The sequence below is a fragment of the Esox lucius genome, chromosome 16 (assembly GCF_011004845.1).
Source record: "Esox lucius isolate fEsoLuc1 chromosome 16, fEsoLuc1.pri, whole genome shotgun sequence".
In the NCBI taxonomy this organism is placed as follows: domain Eukaryota; kingdom Metazoa; phylum Chordata; class Actinopteri; order Esociformes; family Esocidae; genus Esox; species Esox lucius.
In genome coordinates this window covers 20,774,839-20,793,345 of record NC_047584.1, presented here as the reverse complement: position 1 = coordinate 20,793,345, position 18,507 = coordinate 20,774,839, and the positions used below count along the sequence as shown (strand labels likewise).

Genomic DNA, 18,507 nt, shown 5'->3' with positions numbered 1-18,507 from the left:
ACCAGCACGTCAGCAGAAGATATTTCAATCAGCTTTTATGACACTTTTTGGGGTTTTCCATTAGTTGTTATGACTTTGTCAGGAAAACCAGTTGATAAGACCACAGCCAGTGAGGGAGCATGGGGGGGGGGGGTAGTTTCACACCTGTTTTCCCTTTGCTGTCCGTTGTGTAGTGCTGACGCTCTCAGTGGGGGTTTTCAGTGGCCTGGAAAAGAGAGTGCGGGTCAGTTAAGAGCTGTAGTATCACATACTGGTTCGACACAAACAGTGGGAAGAATATAGGAGGACCAATGCCCTCCTCATATGAATTAGTACAAACAACTTCTCAGTACGTGTAGGTGAGGAACTCCCAGACAGGTTTTTGAAGCCATCGAGCAGAACAGGTAATCCCTAGTTCATTGCATTTCTCACTCCTTGCCATTGAACTCAGCCATTTTCTGTTGCACTTAGCCATCTCACCCCCCCCCACCTCCATCTGTGAATCTGCACCACATCCATCTTTCATTCCATCCACTTTTTTCCTTTCTCAATTCCAGCAATCTTCCCTCCCACCCCGCTCAAAGAGCTGTAGACCAGACAGTATGTTGAGAATGACATGCATGCCACGTAGAGCCGAGAGTTGCTGAGACAGAACCATATGAGAAAACACTTTGTCCTCTTTTCCAGTGGAAAAGAGGACAAAGAAGCTGAAGTTAACATCGACAGTGACATTATACACTAAATTATACACTAAGGCGTGCATAAAACTCTTCCAAAAATAAATGCCTAAAAAACTGCTTGCGCCAGCCATAGTGATAAAGCTCTGGGAAAGATAAAATTCAACACTGAATAAACAAGAGCATTGACAGAGGGAAAATACCACAGGGAGGGCAGGAGTGGCTAGGAAGGAAAAGGAGACAGAAAGAGATTGATTTGGAGAGATAGGCCTAAGCGGTGAGCTGCCATAAGAAAGTCCAATCTCACTGACCCGAGGGGTCCATCGAGGACAATGCAACCCATCACTGCTTGCTTCTAATTCCCATGGTTGTCTGTGCCACTGTGGCTCAGACCAACAGGCATGGGTTTAGACAGCTCTTCAATAAGAAGAGTATGGGCCAGTCAGCCAGAGACACAGAGAGAGAGTGTGAGAGACAGAGAGAGAGAGAGAGTGAGAGATTGCTGGGTCTCATACTACTCCAATGCAGCTCCATTCTCTAGTCAGGTACTAGCACAGCCGGCACAAGTCTGATCACAACTGTTCGGGACAGCCAACTGCGCAGTGTGGAGGTGGCCACAGAGATGTGCTTATTGTTGAGAAACTCAAGTGCATCACGGATTCTGAATAAAGCTTCAAATGGTGTGGTTTCGCTGTGGTTTCCCAAAAACACTGCTTCTGACATCAGGCAAAAGCATCTTCACAATGTCTATTGTCTTAAACCCATACATCTGTTCACATAAAATGAACTGACGAAAAAAAACATTTTAAATAGAAATGGCCATTGTGGAAGCAGTGTCAATTCTTAAAGTTCACAGGAATTTCCCCAAAAACCTACACACGTATGGACTAAATTAAAAGCCACAAAAAAGAACAAAATAAAACTCCACATTCAAAGAGGGAGTTATAATGCAGACTTTATGTGGTTGCATGGACCAGTGGATAACTGTGTTAAGAGGGAAAGACATTTGTCACGTGTATTAAATACACTCACGTCCGACCAAAGAGTTTGTGGAAGCGTTGTTGATGTAAAATACAGTACACAGACTATGAAAAGGACTGAAGTAATGACACGCATAGAGCTGTATATGAAATCAGCTAATCTCATGCCCAGAAGAGCATAAATCAATATTCCACACAGTAATAAAAAACCAACTCCACAATATACTCTCATAAACTGTCTTGTTCTTATGTTACAAATCAAATCAGATTTTCGACCAAGCCATCAAAACGGATTAAAGTTAATGTGTTGTTTTCATAATTTGTAATCAAGCCGCTCTGCCTTTGCAGCCCGAACACCATTAAACACCACTAGGTGGTAGCATTGTTCTTAATTTCCCTCAAAAACAAGTTTACATTTCCACTGTCTTGAGCGATAATCCCTTCCAAAAAATTCAATACATTATTATTCCTCTGCAAGTTATAATGTTACATGAAATAAAATATAAATTCCTGTTATATCTGTATGTTGACAATTCTGGTGAGTCAGGCAGTGGTGGTCCACAGTCTAAATGTGTGTAGAAGTCAACTGTAGTGACATCTATCCACAGGAATAGGATTTAATAAGAGAGAGAGCGGGGGAAGGAAAGAGAGGACAGCTAGAACTCAGGAAGAGGTTCAGATATTTTGGTCCCTCCAAAAATGCATTCACATAAACAACGTCTTCTTTAGCTGGTCTGTCACATGTAAGAGGTACATTTTCAGAACTCCCAGAATATTCTGTCTGCCCAGGACATTTTGAAGTTTGGCCTGGAAAGCTCTATATGCAGACCGATCGCACAATGCTTTGCCACAGTACGGAGCCTGTATCTTAAGAAATATCTATTAAACGTGAATAAATGCGGACTAGTGGCCCAGTGTTGAAAGCCCTGCCTCTGCGAATGCCTAAAGCACACCAGGGTTTTTCTAAAATATTGTTTGGAGTTAAGAGAAAGGAAATGTCTGGGATAATGAGAGGGAGGCCGTGTTTAACTCTCAGCTCTCGGCTTAGTCAGTCCTCGCTTGACACATTAGATTTGCCTTCTCAACGAGGCAGACAGAGGAATGTGAAGAAAAAAACGTTACATTCCTTGGTTTGTATTCATAATTTGCTTTTATCAGTCAGGCTAAAGGAACATAATGTAGCATCTTTAAAAATGTATATCAGTCTGTCAATAAGTGACTTGTGTGTGTTGGTAAGTAACCCATTTTAAGGGGATCTATCTCCTGCTCTCATGTGTTGAAGTATACCTGTCCAGAAGGGAGCAGCATTGTCCTTCAATTAAACACCCCCTGCCCTTAGTCCCTGCAAACTCTACCTACTGCACCGTGTGGGTGCGAGGATGCCCACGGGGGCATGGGTTTCTGCATCTATCTTGCTGCACTTAAACTAGTGACATTCTGTCAGAACAGAGGCCCACAGAGACCGCTGCCTCGCTAACCTTGTTGTCGGATACTGAAGTGTACCGCGAGGCGGATGCCTGTTAGCACTGCATACTTCCTCTACAGCGTTGGCTCCCTGTACTACTGGCCAAGGGCCTGTTAACGCTGCATGCTCCCTATGGGAGCCTTAGCGCCCCCTGTAGCGTTAGCGCCCTCAGTATCGTTAGATCCCAGTCCCACCAGCCAGGGGCCTGTTAACGCTCAGTGCAACTTCAGCCCAATGCAGGGACTGGGAAAAAACAGCAAACACCGCAGGGGAAACAAGTAAAGAGAGTGGTTTGGTAGCAGTTGGGGAGGGACTGATCAGTGTACACACACACACACACACACACACACACGTTTGTACAGCTACCCTCATGGGGACCAGAAAATAGAAATTGCATGCTCCCTTGCCCTAATCTTAACCCTAAACCTAACCTTAACCTAACCTTAATCTAACCCTAAACCTAATCTTAACCTCAATAAAGTAACATGTATGCCTAAACCTTACCTAGATGTAATGCTTAACCTTAACCCTAAACTTATCCAAAAACGCCTGGACCTTAAAGAAAGCCCAATTCTAAATATACAATAAATTGTAAGTTTGACCCTAAACTTAAACCCTGAGCCGGAAATTGACTTTTGCCTCACAGGGACCGGCAAATGGCCCCAATGAGTCCAATTGTTTCTGGTTTTACTATACTCATTGGGACATTTGGTCTCCATGAGTTTAGAAAGACCTAAAACACACACACACTCTGTTGAACGGTTTCTGAGCAAATCATTTTTTTAACTATTGAATGGTACATTCAACCAAACAAACAGAGATCTGTCAGCCTTTCACAACCAAAAGCTAAGAGCAGCCATCCTAATTTCCAGCAGTCAAGGGTGAGATGACACTTGAATTATTTGATTAGGAAACCCTGCTAATGTTTGTTTGGAACTGTGCACAACTGCTACACTGGCCAGATACAGGTGAACAGATCAGATCTGCCTGAAGTCGACATTTAACAGTGGCTACCATAAATAAAGTAAAGTAATGGGCACGGACAGTTCAAGCGGATGTCCATGAAGGATGCTGGCAACATTGTTGTGCAGCCTGCACTTTCCCCCGTTGACCCGATTCCCCTGCTCAACCCCCATACTCTCCCCCCACCCACTTAGCAGGCCTGTACATGTTCCAGCTTTTTAGAATGGGTGGCACAGGGAGGGGGCCCCAGTCATTCTGTTCTGCTTCCAGGACCACTGAAGCTGCGTCCGTAGAACTCAAGGCTCCAGGTCAACACAACAGAACAATGGCCATCTCTGTCTGCCCCCTGGCAGCCTACACAGAGGAGACACAGGAGCTTGGAGGGCTCTGGCAGGAGTACCAGTGAGGGAGGAAGTCCAAAAAACATCATGCGCCTCTGGGGAGGCATCCATGGTAAGCGGTGTCCAAGACGGATTTGTTCAATAAATCAGTGATACTAGCAGTAAAGTAGCGCTGTTCTAGTACCCTTTTAGTGCCTTCGGAAAGTATTCAGTCCCTTTCACTTTCTCCACATTTTGTTACATCATAGACTGAATAGACTGCATTATAACTGATTAAAAACATTTGGAATCAGTCTAAACACAATACCCTATAACAAGAACGCAAAGAAATGTTTTTAGAATAAGTGCTAATTTATAAAAAAATAAAATGGTGAATGTACCGAAGGCACATCTTGCTTTAGCAATGTTCTTGCAAGCTTTGGAGAACTCCCTCCCTGCTGACTTCTGAAAACTTCAGGTAAGCCGCACGCATTTCGGGTTACCCTGGTGGGCAACAGGTGTTTTCAGAGGTTTTCAGTGGCCCCAACATCGCATTTCCCCAGCGGGCCCAACTGGTGGTGACCACCTCTGGAGGTTAATGGGGTTAAACATTGGCTAAAAACCCAGTGGGTACTAGAGCTCTGAGACGATTAGTATTAGATTCATGGTAGGAGATCAAGTCCACTCCACTAGGAACAAAATTGGAATCTCAGGAAATTCTTCTGAATTTGAAATGGGATTTTTCACAATCAACTGTGATTAGCACCCAGCTGAAAATCTGAATAGCAGGAGATGATTTGTGCTTGCCCCAAAATATCCTCATTATTTGCTTAGGCTCAGCTACTGGGTTGTCAGATTTGCGCGTGCGGGCATGTGTTGGGCTGCATCCCCCTCTCCCCGGCACTGCTGGATCTATCTGGGTCAGGCGTCTGGGGTGATGGTCAGGGTGAGATGGTGGGCATCACAGCTGGGTATCACAGCCCTACCCTCCAGCCTAACACACATGCGCCCCCTGGATCCAGCAGGTACCGTCAACCAGAGCAGGCATAAGGTACTGGCACCTGATAAGAGCGTTTATTGGGTGTGTGCGTGCATGTTGAGGAAAAAAGAACTTTTTGTGAACACTAAATTTTTCCACAAACTTTCTTTCAGAATTGTATCTGAACTGCTCGTGCACGTCAAAGAACATCTGGTTCTGTTTGAGACGCTTGACTTGCTGCAAGTCCCATTTTTATTTTATTAAATTCACAAAAACGTGAATATATGCATTTCAGTAAAACAAAAGTAGAAATGTATCTCAGAGGCAATGTTTCATGTACTACCATTCAAAAGTTTGGGGTCACTCAGAAATGCCCTTCATTTGAAAGAAAAGCAGTTTTTGTCCATTAAAATAACATTAAATTGATCAGAAAGAGTGTAGGCATCATTAATGCTGTAAATGACTACTGTAGCTAGAAACAGCTGATACTTTATGGAATATCTACAAAGGTGTACAGAGGTCCATTATCAGCAACCATCAGTGCTTTGTTCCGATGAAACTGTCTGCTAATCCAAGTTTATCAGCACAAACTGTCTCTAACCAGAATAAAAAGAGGAGTGGGAGGTCCCGGTGCACAACTGAGAAGAGAAAGAGTACATTAGTGTCTAATTTGAGAAACTGGTCCTCAACTGGCAGCTTCAGACACAGTGTTACCAGTAGAGGAGAGACATGTACTACCCTACAGTGTTACCAGTAGTGGAGAGACTTGAACTACCCTACAGTGTTACCAGTAGAGGAGAGACTTGAACTACCCTACAGTGTTACCAGTAGAGGAGAGTCATGAACTACTCCACAGAGAGACCTATAGAGGAGAAACATTTAATATGCCACAATGCTACCAGTAGAAGATGAGAAACATTCACTAACCCTTTTGGGTACAAAACCAGACCCAGAAGTAGGACTTGGCGATAAAAACCTGAATCCATGAGACTTATATGTAGGCCATATGTAACTGTTTCAAATATATTTTTGTAAATTGTTTGGTGTGGCTGAGATATTCTCCATTCCCCAACTTTATCGCTGGTCCATCTGTCATCGTGTATTGACTTGCAGTCCCCGCATACTCACTTTAGACACTCACAGTAGTATGCATCCCAACCTAAACCACCCTGGACTAGCCAGTATTATTGCAGGCCCATTCAGTAAAGGAAGAGGAGACAAGTCATTTTACACTTTATACTTAGGCCTGTAACTGGGCCCCTTTAAGGAAACTAGTCCGGATATTGGAAGCAAACATTAAGAGTCAAACATGTACTTTTCAAGCTATAAAACACTTAAAAAATCCTATAAAACAGGATTTAAAAAGGTTTTGAGTGGCTATTTTTGCCCTGGGGAAAGAAATACTGCGATTTTGGTATGGTCAGAAGCCTACCGATTACGGTAAAACATCTTATTAAGTTTCCAGCCCCTTCAAACCGACCCAACCTTAGGTCAAAATACAAAGCCCTGCCTCGCCCATGCCGTCTCTATTCTAAAGCTGGAGCTTAACAAGTAGGACACCAATGCAGGTGCATCGGTGTGTCAGACAAAGAAATTGGTTTAAGCATCTGTGACAGTACCTCGACTCAGTCAAGCTTGAAGCTATAGCTCTGTAAAATACTATCTAGAGTATACCGCAGCACCAACACCGCCCCCCTCCATTAAACATCTCCACAGAAAGGCTGCAACAGCATGTTGGTCAGAGGAATTGGGAATGCATTGGCCATCCATTTACTACCAGCGGGGTAAGGAAATTGCAGACTGTAATAGCATCTTATTTACACGATCCAGTTTGTGCTTTGAGCCGCTTCTGAAATACGACATCATAAATGCAGAACTGTAGCGGTCAAGGCTTAAAGCGCTCCGTTTTGCCATGCCTCTTGTCCGTTCCTATATTTCTCCCTCTTTGCTTCCTCCTCAGCCTACCCGCACAGTTCCAAACCAAACACAGCGTTTCCGCTTGGCAGGGCAACACACTGTGTTTGTGCGCGTGTCAGATTCCGGGGTGATGCTGGCTTGCATAAAAAAGGGTCTGGCGCAGGAATTAAGGAAATGTTGTGAATCTCGGTCTGTCTTCGCTTGTCTCCTTCTCACATATTAAGGGTGTTCCACTGTTCAAATTCATCCCCTGTACACGTCCACACACACACACACACACACACACACACCTCACCGAACTTGCCCCGGGGGATGGGCTGCCATGGGTCAGTGAGTTATTGTGTGTGCGCGTGCGTATGCATCTTTCGGCCATGTTGAGGTGACTGGCCTGTCTGTCTGTGCCTTCCCGTCGGTCTGTGCGGGTCTCTATAGCAACTTCCCCTCTTACTCTCCGCACGCACGCACACACACTTCTTGCCCTGAGTAAATGCATAACTCCGTGCTCTTGTCCTGTTCAATTTCACTTTTTCATCCCTTGAGCTCTTCTGAAATATTTACAACCACTGTGCTGCTGAGGCAAGAAACAGGCCTTCCTCCTGTAATATATGTTCTGTATTAAGCCTATCAAATGGCTTGGATCAGCTCAAGGAAGCCACCCACCCCCCCCCCCATACACTCACAAAGAGAAAAATGAAACGCTTATATAACAACAATACAGCTTCTATGTATAGTATGATTTGTAATGTGCCTCGGCTTGGGAAAACAGGTTGATCTACAGTACCATTTTAGTTTTGGTCAGGGCTCGAGGATATAATGAAGAGGCAACCGAAGTGTATTTTCAAAGAGAGACCAGACGAGAGCAGGGGTCACTAATTCACTGTGGCGTGGACACGCTGACTAAGAATGTTTTGAATGTCAAACATATCTCCACGAATGGCCGTTCAAGGAGAAGGGAAGAAGTAAAAACAGAAAAGTCACACAGAGATTAATTATTTCTTTGAGGTATGGAAGCAGGAAGGATTTTGTTTTATAACCAATATGAAAGACTACCAAACCTTTGGGCCCATGATAGGTATCAACATTTTGGTCGAGGAATAAATAACATTAATTGATTAAGTACCTGTCTTTTAAGTAGCAGTGTCTGGCCCTTTCCCTCTCTACACAAGGGCTTAACTCAGAGCCTGGGGGTCCTGACTGCTGCTGGCTTTCTATTTTATCTGGTACTTAATTGTTTTCACCTGTTTTTCCTGTTCTAAATCAGTCCCTAATTGAGAGGTAAGGTGCAAACCAGCTGTACTCAAGGCCTACAGTGGAGAACTACAGGTTCAGTCAGAGAGCCATCTTAAATGAACTTGCAAAGTAATACCGCTGGAATGGCAGATGAGTCAATTAGACAGTTCTCCATCATCTGCCTTTAAGCACATAATTCACTTAAGATAAAATATTCACTTAAAATAAAATAAAAACTCTTCAGGCGGTCGGTTGGACAGTGTGTGTGTGTGTGTGTGTGTGTGTGCGCATGCACGTGCATTAGCAGCACAGAACGGGAGAAGATATGAAGAGGTAATTTGGAGCCTTTGGTAACAAGCTCTTATGTGGCACAGGGCATAGTGGGTAAATTACCTGCTGTTGGTCAGAGTGGACTTCAATGACAATAACTTCTGCTTTCTCACATACGCACCACGAAAAAGATGTTGAACGTGCTAAAAACGAAATCTCTCTTTAATCTTAATTACTTAGCATGTATTTCTAAACTTAACTGACCCATACATTTTGACACCTAAACCTGATTGTTAATGTCAACATTTGAACGTAACCTCAGTTCTAACACTATGCACAACTGCATGTTTCTGACCAAAACAGTGGTACTTTCCCTTAGTGAGGACCAGACCAAAAAAGCCTGTAGGGAATGATTTTTCAGGTGATACTATCTGTTGGGACATCTGGTCTTTAGGGTTAATGCCTCAAACTGAAAGTAACCCCAACTGCACTTTGATCTATTTTGTGAAAATACTGTCACTTGCAAGGGATGAAAAAGAAAATACTAGTTCAACGCTCCATCTCTCGCTAAATATACATTGCATCAACATGTTCACGCCTTGAAATACCTGGTTCTTTTTTGTAGAAGTTGCACTGCATACAGTTCTGGTCAAGGATCAGTACAGCATCCATCTATAGAGTTAGCATGTTACATGCAATGCGGACCTTACATCAGTGAAACATGGAAACCTCAGTCTGAAATGCCCTGATATAAAAACATTGCTGCTGTTGTTGTTTAGAAAACAATTGGCCCACATAATAAGCTAATTAAAATGTGGGTAGAGGAAAGCCTAAGGCCTGCTTAGGGGAAGAGAGAATCACACTCACACTGACAGCTGTTCCTCACAGGACAAGAGACAGAGTGATGCCATGGAGGAAAGCTCCACTCTAGTGCTGGAGTGTGAAGGCTTGTCAGGTGTCATAGTCACGTGCTAGCGTCTGCACACGGAAAACTACACACATGGAATTCTCAATATAGACATTTCAGCATAGTCAATTCACCGTTTCCATACCAACACCACTTGGTTTTTTCAGGTGGAGGAATTTTACACTCCAAGGTGCCCATCCACATGAAATAACACACGCTGGTATGAATGTGTATGTGTGTAAACCGTGATTACACTTCTAGCCTTTTAAACCAGGCCTGGGGAATCTCTATAGGATTTTTGTTGGAAAGGGGTGGGAAAATCGTTGGTCAGTAACGCCTCAAAACACATTAACCAAGTCAAATGCATTGCTTGGGAGGGGCTTATACAGATGCTCAAGAGAATAATGCCTTCGTGCAACAGTAGCTAGCTAAGTGAAAATGGCAGCAAAATCGTTAAAGTCCCATCGAAATATGTGGATGTATTTCGCGTTTGTGATTAACCATATTAGTCTTTGAACAACAAACATATTATTTTCCTAGTTAAATCGTCGTTATTGCGACTGACAACACTCACATTAGAAGATATAATAGAACCGGAAACGCTGAATGATGGGTTTTCTAAAGCAGTGGCTCCTGTCACAATCCTCTGCTAATATATAGAAGTGTGGATGATGTAGAAACAATTAGCACTTTTGTGAGGGGAAAGGGCTAATTATAAACTAAACGAAAAGAGATGGCGCGGCAGTCTCAATCCCCAGGTGTGGCCCCCAAAAAATTGGCTAACGGTTTTTCTTGTCCTTATTTTGACCTGCATATGCTGCTGTGATTCCTTTTTCATTCAGAACACGAACCCATCCTCGATTATTGATATCAGAGGAGTAACCACTAGTGTCATTGACCAGTCCAGTTTTAATTTCAATAAATCGTAGACTGTCGACCATGCTTTATAAATTAAACTTTTACCATAGCTTGCAGGAAGGCATGCCAAAACGTTATTTTTTTTCAGCAAAACATTTTAGCAAAGAAGTTGTAATGGTTTGATTGACTCGATCTTGTGAAGAGCTCAGTACTATCAAAACAGATTTACGTTTTTCCTCCATCTTTGCTTATTTTCGGATTATGCTGCAACCTACCCAGATAGCACACATACGTCTTGCCGATGTCAGCATAAGATCGAAAGCGTTTTAGAGCGTCGAGTGGAGGTCGGCTGTATGTGTGAACCACCGAAAGAAATGTGTGGCCAGGAAATGGGTCTGCGATGGGCGGTTTATGCGTTTACTCTGTATAATCCTGCGCGGTCTTTTCCGTAATCATTTATTTCCAGATCTAAGTCCGATACAGACCTCATCCGGCGGCAAGATGTATTGCTACAAAACTATTTTCATAGAACATAAGGCGAGTACACACACAAATCTAGTTGGCTAGCTTAATCATATGCGTAGGTTAGCAAATTGTGTTTCTATCTAATAATGTGTACTACAATGTGCGCAGTGTACCTAGCTAGCTAGCTAAGGAAGTACACTGGTATTTTTAATATAAATTTTTTTTTAACTGGGGCTTTCTATGCGTTTTGGCCTTTCGTCTAAACGCAAACTGCATTTTAGGTAACCGAAAACGGACCTTTTGAAAAACTGACCTTTTGAAGATATTCAGAAACTATGTTTTCAGTGTTTACATGGAAAACTGATATTTTGGCTTGTAACGTCGGTGTGCCTATTTTATCTCGGGTTTGACGTCAGAGTGTGCGCCGTTCTCTTTTGTTTACATGAGCCGATTTTGTGCAATTGCGGACGGAGCCAAAATAGTGCTGGTATTGCTAACATGACTTTACATGTTTACCCAAATGTACAGTTACTCTCCCACTGTGTTTAGGAGCAGAGACAAAGTAGTGGTATTCCGATGGTCTTGCATAGTGGCCCCCTTATGCTGACAAAACCCCAATTTTAAACATTGTTCAGAAGATCTCCCCACAACCAGCCAAAGGATGGAAGCAATACCCAGCACCAGTACTCTTTGAAACAGGTAATATTCTGTGTACAGCCGTATTTATTTTTCGAATGTATGTATTTGTAATACTACACATACATAATTATTTACCTTCATTAACTGTACATGGTCCTTGTCATCTGTTACAGAATATTTTCACAAGATTGCAGAGCGGTTGTTGAAGTTGTGTGACATCAGACCTCAACACTGACCAGGAGGAAGAATGCCAAAGAGACTGACAACATATCAGGTGAGAAAATATAAGATTTATTTTATTACTTTAGCCTGATGTAGGAACATATCAAGTGAGTAAAAAAAAGCTATAGTTATGAACTAAAAACTTTCAGGAAATGTGTTCAATCCAGTTCGAAGAAATGATTGGAGGTGTGAATGGAGGTTTATTTGAAAACTAATATCCAATCTTGCGGCTGAGAATAGGGCGGGAACTTTTTTGCCGGACCGCGTAAGTGGAGCAGGCCAAAAAGAGCGAATGTTTCTTACTGAGTGAATGACTGACTACCCCTTGTTAAATAACGTAGTGGTTAGAGATCCAAACCTATAACCAATAGGTCCCGCATTCTAATCTTGATACAGTCAAAGCAAATTATGCATTAGGATTTGTTCAGGATAGATAGAAACGTCGCTGGCTACTACCTTCAGTAGCTGTGTTATAGTAAGCCTAAAGTAAAACTGTTCATGGTTGTATTGCAACTATTTCTGGTGGCTGTATAAAGTTCATAGTCTCGCTAACGATTGCTCAAATCTTATGAGTATTCCAAGTAGTAAGTTAGATACTAGTAAGCAAATTACAGACTAATAAGCTGTAAAAACAGCCAGTGGCAAAAACCATACATTTCATAGATGCTATTTGTGGTGGAGGTAAACCACCCAGTAATGCTACCTGACCAAATAAATCAACATGAGAAGGCCTGATAGATGGACAACCTTATCCCTGTTGAGAACCACCAAATAATGCTGCCTGACTAGATAAATCAACATGAGAAATTCTGACAGATGTGACATTATCCTTGTGGAGAACCACCCAGTAATGTTGCCTGACTATATAAATCAACATGAGAAGAACTGACAGGTGGGCAACATTATCCCAGTGCTCCCTTCAACAAGGGCCTATTTACTTCCACTTCATTATCAATACTACCTTCCACATTACTTACACCTCATACATAATGGATAAAGAGTGCTCTATCCCATACGGTGCCCTCCTTTGCCTGTTAGCAGAGTGCACTGTAGTGCCTAATAGAGCGGAGGCAGGCTAGTAAATGCTAAAGGGCACTTTTAGCTTTTTTCTAAGGTTGTATGGTGGGTCAGTAGAGATTTTCCCCACCGCCATAAACTATTCTATAAGTTTCCTTTTACTGTGAGCTAGAGAGGCCTAGAAAGTGACAGAGCTAGAGAGAGCAAGATGGTAAGAATAAGAGAGCCAGAGAAGAGACCAAAATATATAGACAAACAATTGAACAGCAGAATAGGCGGCAGTAGCAACTGCAGCAGCTCTAGCTTGTTAGCGCAGGCATTGGTTTAACGCGAGCAGACAATGAGGTAATGTGGTTGGAGTTATTTTTTTGTATGTTTATTAGTCACCGGTTGCCTTTCTTAGCCTAGTGGCTATGGCCCATCCTCTGGGAACAGAGCTTGGGTTAGTAGCTAATGTGCTTTGTGGGAGCTCTGGGCACTGTAGCCGATCACCTGGCACACGCTTTCTCGCTTTCAACCTTCTCTTTCTCTCAAAGTATCGCCTCTGGAGTCTCTAGGCAATAGCGTTGACTCAAAGACGGAGTGGGGGGGGGGGTGCAGGAGAGGGCTAGTGTGGCCAAGGAGAAGGATAGTGAGGGAGAAGATGGTACAAGAGAAGCTGCAGTGTAAAGACAATTTAAGACCAGCAGGCAAAAGGGAGGAAAAACGCACTGATGGGCCGACCGAGATAGACAGACCCAGAGTGACAGACACACATGGAATCTGGAGTTGATGACTGACAACTCCCAATTAAATTGCAAGTAGACTTTCTTTTAACATTTCAATTGAGTTGTGTTAGTCCTAAACTTCCCTAAAGACAAACAGTTGAGCTAAAGACTTGCACCTCAATGCCTATTCAATGAAGGTGGCATCTAAGCCAACTTAGGGTATGTTGTTCCATCAGGACAAAACAGGGACCCTTAATTAAAATGAAAAATATGGAAACAACAATGTGAGGATGCTAAAATAAAATGACCACGCAAAAAAATTAAATGTGTAACAAACCGTCTTACTCTCAAAACCACAGGAGAAGGACAACATTGTCAAGTTCTGGTGTCTACAATTGCTCAATAATTGCTGTTCTTTGTTCTTGAACCTTCCTGTCACAATGAAGTTTGCTCTTGAACGTTCTATTTGCATCTGAGTCTTTGACTGCAGGTCGGTCTGCCTTTTATGCTTTGGAAACCTGCAGAGATTAAATTTAAGTTATTCTGGATGGAAGACTGTATGAATTTCCGCACGTGAATGATAACTGATCATTTGCTACTGCCAGACACTTAACCCTGGTTTGAAGGCGAGATGTCTTCAGGGAGAATAAACATTTGGATAATTTGACATGCTTATTTCCTCGATCCCCAGTTGAAGTAAACGTTTTTGGGTTGTTACGTAAAGCATACAGACCAATTATCCCAGACCAAGTAGACTATGTAATAGAACATAATTGGCATCCCTTATTTTGTTTTTTGGGCTGTTTAGGGAGAGTGGGAAAAAATGGTATGTTTGTATGCATGCCTGCATAGATGTGTGGTCTGTGCTTCTGAGAATCAAGGAGCAAGCAGGGGACCGACCAACCCACCAACCAAGTAACCGAATGCAAAGGGGGGCTAAACCTAACCCCACATATGGTTCAAATCAAAGTTTGTCACTGGATTTTACATGGTTACTCAAATTCAAAACTGGTACAGTGGACATTGAACTGGTACAGTGGATATAAAAAGTCTACACACCCCTGTTAAAGTGCCAGGTTCTTGTGATGTAAAAGGAGAAAGAAAAATGTCAGAACTTTTCCACCTTTAATGAGACCTTTAATGTGAAAAATTCTATTGAAAAACAAACCTAAATCTTTGAGGGGAGATATTTTTTTCTTCACAATAACCCGGTTGCTTAAGTGTGCACACCCTTAAACTAATACTTTGTTGAAGCACCTTTTGATTTTATTACAGCACTGTCTTTTTGGGTAGGAGTCTATTAGCATGGCACATCTTGACGTGGTAATATTTGCCCACTCTTCTTTGCAAAAGCGCTCCAAATCTGTCAGATTGCGAGGACATCTTGTGCACAGCCCTCTTCAGATCACCCCACAGATATTCAATTGGATTCAGGTCTGGGCTCTGGTTGGGCCATTCGAAAATGTTAATCTTCTGGTGAAGCCATGCTTTTGTGGATTTGGACGTGTGCTTTAGATCGTTCTCTTGCTGAAATGTGAACTTCCTCTTCACCTAACCCTAATGGATGCCTTAAGGTTTTGTGCCAAAATTGCCTGGTATTTGGTAACTGCCTGGTAACTTTTCATAATTCTCTCCACCCTGACTAAGGCCCCGGTTCCAGCTGAAGTAAAACAGCCCCAAAGCATGATGCTGCCCACAACCATGCTTCACTGTGGGTATGGTGTTCTTTGGGTGATGTGCAGTGTTGTTTTTGCGCAAAACATACCTTTTGGAATTATGGCCAAAAAGTTCAACCTTGGTTTCATCAGACCATAACACATTTTCCCACATACTTTTGGGGGACTTGATGTTTGTTTTTGCAAACTTAAGCCGGGCTTGGATGTTTTCTTTGTAAGAAAAGGCTTCCGTCTTGCCCCCCTACCCCATTCATATGAAGAATACAGGAGATTGTCACAGGAAGCACACAGCCAGTACTTGCCAGAAATTCCTGCAGTTCCTTTAATGTTGCTGTAGGCCTTTTGGAAGCCTCCATGACCAGTTTTCTTCTCGTCTTTTCATCAATTTTGGAGGGATGTCCAGTTGTTGGTAATGTCTCTGTTGTGCCATATTTTCTCCACTTGATGAAGACTGCCTTCACTGTGTTCCATGGTATATCTAATGCTTTGGAAATGGCTTTTGCTCTGAGATGCAACTTAGAAAATGTCTGAGAACAGCTGAACTTTATTCGTGATTAATCAGAGTCACTTTAAATGATGGCAGGTGTGTAATGACTTCTATTTAACATGAGTTTGAATGTGATTGGTTAATTCTGAACACAGCCACGTCCCCAGTTATAAGATGGTGTGCATACTTTTGCAACCAGGTTATTGTAAGGTTTTCATTTTCCCCCTTGAAGATTTCAGTTTGTTTTTTGGTTGAATTTTTTACATTAAAAGTGGAAAAAGTTCTGAAATGATTTCTCTTTGTCTCATTCTTTTACATCACAAAAACCTGCCATTTTCACAGGGGTGTGTAGACTTTTTATATCCACTGTATATACTGTTCTGAGGTGTCAGGGGCTTCATGTTCAGGATTAGAGCCATTGTGCTGAAGTTACAGAGACAACAAACAAACATGTCAGCAGCCAGACCACCAGAAGCGACTCCTGAAATCGTGACCGAGCTGAGGGCCTTGATTGGATGTCAGGGGCCGTTGTGGTTGTACAGAGGAGAAAGGTGGAGAGAGAATACAGGGCAAGCACACAAAGTGTCAGGCATGGCCGGTGAGCGGAAATGCAGCACTGAAGGCCAGGCAGCATGCCAGTTAGAGGGAGGGGTACCAGCAGAAAAAGAAGTTGAGCGTGGAGCTGAGCATCAGTGATACTGAACAGCGGCTCCAAAAGAACTGGAGGGGGTGTGAATATGAAGATAAGTGACATGACTCTAATGCTATCGATTATAGCGCTGGAGGTGAGAGTTACCGCACATAACCATATTTTCCCAAACAACATGGGGTCCTTCGAGAGGTTCTTAACAGTTAGTCCATTTGACAGAATGGATAAGAGAACGTGACTTCAAGCACAAAAGCCCATAGCCAGAAATAACCAGGGTGAGCCATACATGGTTTCAAATTTTGAAACAGTCTGAATTTTTTTATGAATGGTCTATGTTCATATCTGACCGAGTAGAAACACAGAAATCAATCTTCTGAGTTCATACAAGTTGTCACTAGTTCGGGTAGGGAACATGAGGTGCAGGTAGGAAATGCCAAGTTGATGGCTTACGTTTTCCCAAAGCAAGACGGCTTCCTGAACCTACTGAACAATAAAAACACTATTCTTAGCTTTAGATGAAAAGAACGCCAAACACGCATTGTTTCATTTTGATCCCATCTTAAAAGTTAAATCCCCCTGTTAAAAGCTACAATCCCTTTAAAGTATGGGGTTTGCACTATAAACAGTGTGGCATGTTGTTGGTTCTCACACACTTGGGCTCATTCTATGGCTGTCTCGCAGTCTTCTGCACCCACTCACCATCCATTGAAGTGGCTTTGTCTGAACTCTCCTCTTGCAAAGACCTACATTATTTCCTTTCCTTTTAATTTAGAGGCAGCTTGTCTGAAAAATAATGCTTAATGAAAAAAGCAAAGCAAGACGTTTGTCAGCGATGCAGAGTTAGCAGGCTAGTATAGCTTAATTGCTGGCTAGTTTTGTCAGTACCATCGTTAACTATAGTTAAACTGAGTCTGCTTGGCTGCAATGCCTGTCCATGCAAGTATTATGTATGTTTATGATGGTTTGAGTTTAGCAGTACATGGCCTGGGCATACAGCTTAAGGTGTTACTGTTCATTTGTGAAATCCCCATCCAGGAGCATAAACAATCTAGTTGGATATCCAATTAACTGACAACTGGAATGCGTGATAGAAAAAAATAAAATATATATAGCTATATTTGGTATCATGTCCCACCACTTATTAAAAAAAAGGTGCTATTACAAATGATCTTCCTTGACAGTGATTGTACCGGATTTACTTTGTCTTTATTACCAATCACAAATTCAATGCTGTCTCAATGTTCCACTAAATCTAATCATTATTTCTATGAATGATACCACTGTTTGTTCTAAAACATGTTCACACTAATTAACCATAATAACTAAATAATTTCACAGAGGCAGATAGATCTCTATCAAGCATGGTTTAGGCTACAATGTTGTACTATACTCAGTTTGTATATTACAAAAATGAAATCACTTTGAAATTCTCCTCATTACAATTCTGTTGATGAGACAGATTAATACATACTATTTTATTTTATAAAGCCGTTATACATTAATTTAAAGTCTTACAGGGGTAAAAAAATGCAATTAAATGATTACATAAAAACGCTTTAAACTGCCAAATTCCTGCACTATCCCCCTTTATTAAGGCAAAAACCAACCAGTACTAGATAGTGTACACTGCAGTGCCGCTGCCAAAATGTGACAGGTTCTGTATCAGTGTGAGACACCAACACCAGACGGAGAGATCTGGTTGGGACGCATGTGGGCTTGACCTGGGTTCCGGCAGAGACAGATTGCATCAGGCTATCCCTGCTGAGCTTGGCATTCTGCAGCCCTTGCTAGCCTAGTGGTGGCTAAAGGTTAGCGCGTCCTTGTGGCGTGCCCTGGTCTGGTCTTCCTTTCTGCTCGGGCAGAAAGGAAGGGTTTACAGGGCTCTGGGAATAAACAGGGAGTAAGATAGAATGGATGTTCCAAGATACATAGGCCAAAATATAAAACGTTCTGGATACAATAAATCTGAGTACTTTTTTTGTTTTTGTTTGTTTCTCTCATAGGTAATGGCACCCTCCAGGTGTCCGAGATCTGCATCAGGCCGTGATTAGAGAGAGCGGATGAAAACCTGGCTGTTCGACCAGGACCACAAATAAACAG

At 42.4% G+C, this 18,507-nt stretch overlaps 1 protein-coding gene across 2 annotated transcripts in view; it reads right to left on the bottom strand.

The window, feature by feature from the left end:
* Positions 1–18,507, bottom strand: part of adarb1b (adenosine deaminase RNA specific B1b) — a 107,487-nt gene that overhangs the window by 39,936 nt on the left and 49,044 nt on the right. For both annotated transcript variants that reach the window (XM_010879842.3, XM_010879841.3), the window contains one exon: positions 145–205. The gene's annotated coding sequence lies outside the window, so the exon portion shown is untranslated. The remainder of the gene's footprint in view (positions 1–144; positions 206–18,507) is intronic.